We start from the raw sequence: 6,391 nt of genomic DNA, 5'->3' as shown, positions 1-6,391 counted from the left end.
CTAATGTGGAAGTCCCTTGCATCAGGAGGGGGCCTGTTACTTCTGTCTTGGGCTTCACACACATTCTTGGTGTCCCAGCTCACTACTCCAGCCTGCAGGAAAGATCGAATAGAACTGCGGGTGTGGATTCATTCCAGTTATGCCTGGTCATTGAATAGAGTCATACAAAAAGTAGACTCAGCTTTGCCTAATGGAACCAAACACCAGATACCGGTGGATTGTTCTGTATGCTTATCATGGAGAAGATTTAGTGGAAGGGGAGTTCCTCACTTGAAAATACCGCAGTGTGTTAAGAAGGAACAGAGCGCCTTCAGAGTCACTTGTTGGGAAAAGTTGGATCATATCATGCATGAGAATAATATAAAGGTTTATCATATTATTTGTATATGAATGTATGTGTTCCGAGTTGTGTAATGTGGCTTCCCATTGTGTATTCCTACAAACATACCTTTGCACGTTACAGCATCTATATGATCCGCCCGAACAGAGAAACCTGTCTGGCACGTATTCATTCAAAGTTGCATTGTGAGGAGTTAGAAGTGTGTTCTCAGCCTGTTTAATACAGTCAGGCCTCCTCTGCAAATAGGAGCATCAAACAATGGTGCTGCTAATTAACACTCCACCCTTCACAAACATGCACATCAATTAGACATTTACAGGCATACAGTACATGAAGACAAACAAAACGTATTTACAAAGTACAGTTGTACAACTGTTCACTCTTCATATACAAATAGTGTTAAATGTAGAGCCAACGATAGAGATTACACTGTAGAAGGCCTGTTAGATTTGACCTATGACCTTTGTGAATGTGTTTGGTTGTTGAGCACCGCTGACCTTCTCCCTGTATGAATGTGTGTTTGCTTGCGTTTCGCATCCTTGACTGTAGACCCATTGTTGATGAAGTAGGCTCCGGTCTCCTCCAGGCATAGCAGGGTTCTTTCTGCAGACACACACACTAACCAGTTGTCATACACTTGGCAGTTTATTTATTCAACCACTCACATCAACGAGCTGTTTCGCCCACAGGACTGCCGCTGACCATATGTTTTTGGTTTGGTACTGGAAAGATCACCCCGCGCTCAACGTCGCTTAGGTCACTTTGCCCATTCTAACGTTCAATCGAACAGTAACTGAATGCCTCAATGCCAGTCTGCCTGCTTTATATAGCAAGCAACGGCCACGTCATTCACTGCCTGAGCGATCCATTTTCATGAACGGGGTGGTGGGTGTATATACTCGACATAGAACTTGAGTCAAGCCTAGACATGATCTGATTCATGGGTGGATGACACCTGTCATGTCCAGCAGTACTGTGATTGTTTTTGCTCTATCAGGAACGAGTTCAACTTGGATAACTAGTTGAGTTGGGCTTGTCAAGCTAAAAAGTTATTGCATTCCGTCTACTTGTTGAGGAGGAGGAGCAGTCATCTGACCGTGTTGTTCACAGAGTTGGGACTCATCTTCATGGCTCGGCTGGCGGGCTTGGTACACGTCAAGGAGATGGGCCTGTAGAGAACACATACCAGATAAACAACACCGGGAGGTACAAGAAGTCATGTAGTTACACAAGAATAGAGTGCAATAAAGTACTCATGTTAATATTGTAACAGTGCGTAACAATGTCATTGCTGGTGAATGATTTGGCCAAGTAGATGGAATCGTGGTGGTTTGGAATGAGAGCGATTCATAAAGGAATTATTTCATGAGCTAGTGTTGCTGTTCAACCCACCTTGCTGTCCATGACAGCTTGATTGTTTCAACCTTAACCAGAGCAATGTTGTAGTCATAGAAGTCTTTCACGTTCTTGTTGCTGAGTCCATCAATGTTGTACTGTGGGTGCGGGATTACAGACAACACCTTCGCTACCACCTTTCCTTCATAACCTGGGGGACATTGGCATGAGTTTGATACTTACTAGTAAGCATTACTTAGGGATGAAAGGCAGAATAGACATCACCTTTTTAATAATCTGAATAATCACTAGTCTGATCGAAATAATCAGTTATCTGTTATCTATAATCTGTGTTATAGATTGGTATTTCTAAATGGGCAGACACATTGCCAAATGACCCATAAACATTTTGAGGTCAATGCAGAGACCAATGTGCAATTAGGTAGGGTACTGACCATGCTTCACAGTCACTTTTTCTTGGTCCACTTTCTCCTAAAATCTGATGGCAGAAAAGCAGTGAGCTGTGGTCAGGATCCAGTTCTGGGTCCCGATGGAGCCTTGGCAGGTCTCAGACTTAGCGCCAGTCTGAACCTGAGAGTAGAGGGATGAATGGAGGATTTCGTTTTACTGTAGATTTATTGGTACTGTATTTAGGTATGTCTTTGATAGTGTTTATTGGGTACAGTCTTTCATGTTATGTTAAATAAGGCTTACAGTGATGACATTCACATGCCACGGTCTGGTTTAGCCTTTCTTGGTGGATCCAAACACTTTTGTGTCATCACTATTACATTTTTGACTTCATTCTACCTGGTTCTGCCATTCTAATGCTAAATATACCACATACAAAGAATTTAAAACAGAATTTGTTTTTAAAAAAATTATAAAATGCACTTGTCACTGAAATACAGGAATATCACTGAAATATAGTCACATATTACTGAAATACAGACACATTACTGAAATACAGTCACTTTGATATTTTACGTAGCAATTGTGCACCAATATTGCATTTTAAAAGCCTGTTATATTAAATAAAGTGCCCTTTAATATAGACCACATCGGGAATTCAATAAATCCATTTTTTTAATGAATAAATACTTGCTAATGTTCCTCATTTTAAGGTCAACCCTGTGACGTGAACTGAACTCTTGTTTTTATATGGTGAAAGCTTCCTTTTAAATTTTTTTTTTTTTTAAAGAAACATTGAACATCTAATAGTCAAATCATGTAAAAGCAGGTGAGCTGGTTCTACTATTTTTGGCCATTTTCTGGTGTTTAGTGTCAGAAAACTGAGTGGATCGAGCATAACAGGTCTACCCTGTTATTCATAGATAGGCAGGCTAGAAATCGTTAAATTGCCACTCCCTGTTGCACACAACAAGCTCCCTTTCCCCCTGTCACAAGGGGATTTATGACTGATTTAAGATGAAATCATCCACCTTGTTACGGTCAACCCTGTTACGATCAACCCTGTTACTTTATTTGGCACTTTTAACAGGTCCTTACAATTGACATTTTTTTATTTAACATCTTCAGATGGGAAACCTTGTTTTTTATGAAGTTGAACATGTGCTCTTCATGACAAAATGTAAAAAATAGGTGAAATCCAAAGTTTTTTTGGACCAAGTTACACTTCTTCAAAGGCACCTAGTCGGTGGAACGACCCACACACATTACTGAAATACAGACACGTGACTGAAATATAGACATACAGTACTAGTCAAAAGTTTGGACACACCTGCTCATTCAAGGGTTTTTCTTTATTTTTACTATTTTCTACATTGTAGAATAATAGTGAAGACATCAAACTATGAAATAACACATATGGAATCATGTAATAACCAAAAAAGTGTTAAACAAATCAAAATATATTTTATATTTTATATTCTTCAAAGTAGCCACCCTTTGCCTTGATGACAGCTTTGCACACTCTTGGAATTCTCTCAACCAGCTTCATGAGATAATCACCTGGATAATCACCTGGAATGTATTTCAATTAATTTCTTTCCTTCTTATTGCGTTTGAGCCAATCAGTTGTGTTGTGACAAGGTATTTTATTTTATTTAACCTTTATTTATCTAGGCAAGTCAGTTAAGAACAAATTCTTATTTACAATGATGGCCTACCAAAAGGCCTCCTGCGGGGACGGGGGCTGGGATAAAAATAAATAAATATATATATATACAGTTGAAGTCTGAAGTTTACATACACCTTAGCCAAATACATTTAAACCCAGTTTTTCACAATTCCTGACATTTAATCCTAGTAAAAATTCCCTGTCTTAGGTCAGTTAGGATCACCACTTTATTTTGATAATGTGAAATGTCAGAATAATAGTAGAGAGAATGATTTATTTCAGCTTTTATTTCTTTCATCATGTTCCCAGTGGGTCAGAAGTTTACATACACTCAATTAGTATTTGGTAGCATTGCCTTTAAATTGTTTAACTTGGGTCAAACGTTTTGGGTAGCCTTCCACAAGCTTCCCACAATAAGTAGGGTGCATTTTGTCCCATTCCTCCTGACAGAGCTGATGTAACTGAATCAGGATTGTAGGCCTCCTTGCTCGCACACGCTTTTTCAGTTCTGCCCACAAATTTTCTATAGGATTGAGGTCAGGGCTTTGTGATGCCACTCCAATACCTTGACTTTGTTGTTTTTAAGCCATTTTGCTACAACTTTGGAATTATGCTTGGGGTCATTGTCCATTTGGAAGACCCATTTGCGACCAAGCTTTAACTTCCTGACTGATGTCTTGAGATGTTGCTTCAATATATCCACATAATTTTCCTACCTCATGATGCCATCTATTTTGTGAAGTTCACCAGTCCCTCCTGCAGCAAAGCACCCCCACAACATGATGCTGCCACCCCCGTGCTTCACGGTTGGGATGGTGTTCTTCGGTTTGCAAGCCTCCCCCTTTTTCCTCCAAACATAACAATGGTCATTATGGCCAAACAGTTCTATTTTTGTTTCATCAGACCAGAGGACATTTCTCCAAAAAGTACAATCTTTGTCACCATGTGCAGCTGCAAACCGTAGTCTGGCTTTTTTAAGGCGGTTTTGGAGCAGTGGCTTCTTCCTTGCTGAGCGGCCTTTCAGGTTATGTCAATATAGGACTCCTTTTACTGTGGATATAGATACTTTTGTACCTGTTTCCTCCAGCATCTTCACAAGGTCCTTTGCTGTTGTTCTGTGATTGATTTGCACTTTTTGCACCAAAATACGTTCCTTTCTAGGAGACAGAACGCGTCTCCTTCCTGTGCGATATGACGGCTGCGTGGTCCCATGGTGTTTATACTTGCATACTATTGTTTGTACAGATGAACGTGGTACCTTCAGGCATTTGGAAATTGCTCCCAAGGATGAACCAGACATTTGGAGGTCTACAATTCTTTTTCTGAGGTCTTGGCTGATTTCTTTCGATTTTCCCATGATGTCAAATGTCAAGCAAAGAGGCACTGAGTTTGACGGTAGGCCTTGAAATACATCCACAGGTACACCTCCAATTGACTGAAATTATGTAAATTAGCCTATCAGAAGCTTCTAAAGCCATGGCCTAATTTTCTGGAATTTTCCAAGCTGTTTAAAGGCACAGTCAACGTAGTGTATGTACATTGTTGACCCACTGGAATTGTGATACAGTGAATTATAAGTGAAATAATCTGTCTGTAAACAATTGTTGGAAAAATTACTTGTGTCATGCACAAAGTAGATGTCCAAACCGACTTGCCAAAACTATAGTTTGTTAACAAGAAATTTGTGGAGTGGTTGAGAAACGAGTTTTAATGGCTCCAACCTAAGTGTATGTAAACTTCCGACTTCAACTGTATATATAAATATAGGACAAAACACACATCACAACAAGAGAGACAACACAACACTACAAAAAGAGAGACCTAAGACAACAACATAGCAAGGCAGCAACACATGAGAACACAGCATGGTAGCAACACAAAATGAAAACAACATGGTAGCAGCACAAAACATGGTACAAACATTATTTGGCACAGACAACAGTACAAAGGGCATGAAGGTAGAGACAACAAGACATCATGCAAAGCAGTCACAAATGTCAGTAAGAGTGTCTACGACTGAGTCTTTGAATGAAGAGACTGAGATAAAACTGTCCAGTTTGAGTGTTTGTTGCAGCTCGTTCCAGTCGCTAGCTGCAGCGAACTGAAAAGAGAAGCGACCCAGAGATGTGTGTGCTTTATGGGACTTTTAACAGAATGTGACTGGCAGACTGGTAGTGGTGGTATACAGAAAATAGCCCTATTTGGTAAAAGACCAAGCCAATATCATGGCAAGAGCAGCTCAAATAAGCAAAGAGAATCGACAATCCTTCATTACTTTAAGACATGAAGGTCAGTCAATACGTAAAATTTCAAGAACTTTGAACGTTTCTTAAAGTGCAGTCACTAAAACCATCAAGCGATATGATGAAACTGGCTCTCATGAGGACCGCCACAGGAAAGGAAGACCCAGAGTTACCTCTGCTGCAGAAGATAAGTTCATTAGAGTTACCAGCCTCAGAAATTGCGGCCCAAATAAATGCTTCACAGAGTTCAGGTAACGGACACATTTCAACATCAACTGTTCAGAGGAGACTGTGTGAATCAGGCCTTCATGGTCGAATTGCTGCAAAGAAACCACTACTAAAGGACACCAATAAGAAGAGACTTGCTTGGGCCAAGAAGCATGAGCAATGGAC

The sequence above is a fragment of the Salmo trutta genome, chromosome 13 (genome assembly GCF_901001165.1).
Source record: "Salmo trutta chromosome 13, fSalTru1.1, whole genome shotgun sequence".
Taxonomy (NCBI): Eukaryota; Metazoa; Chordata; class Actinopteri; order Salmoniformes; family Salmonidae; genus Salmo; species Salmo trutta.
This window is presented reverse-complemented; position numbering follows the sequence as displayed.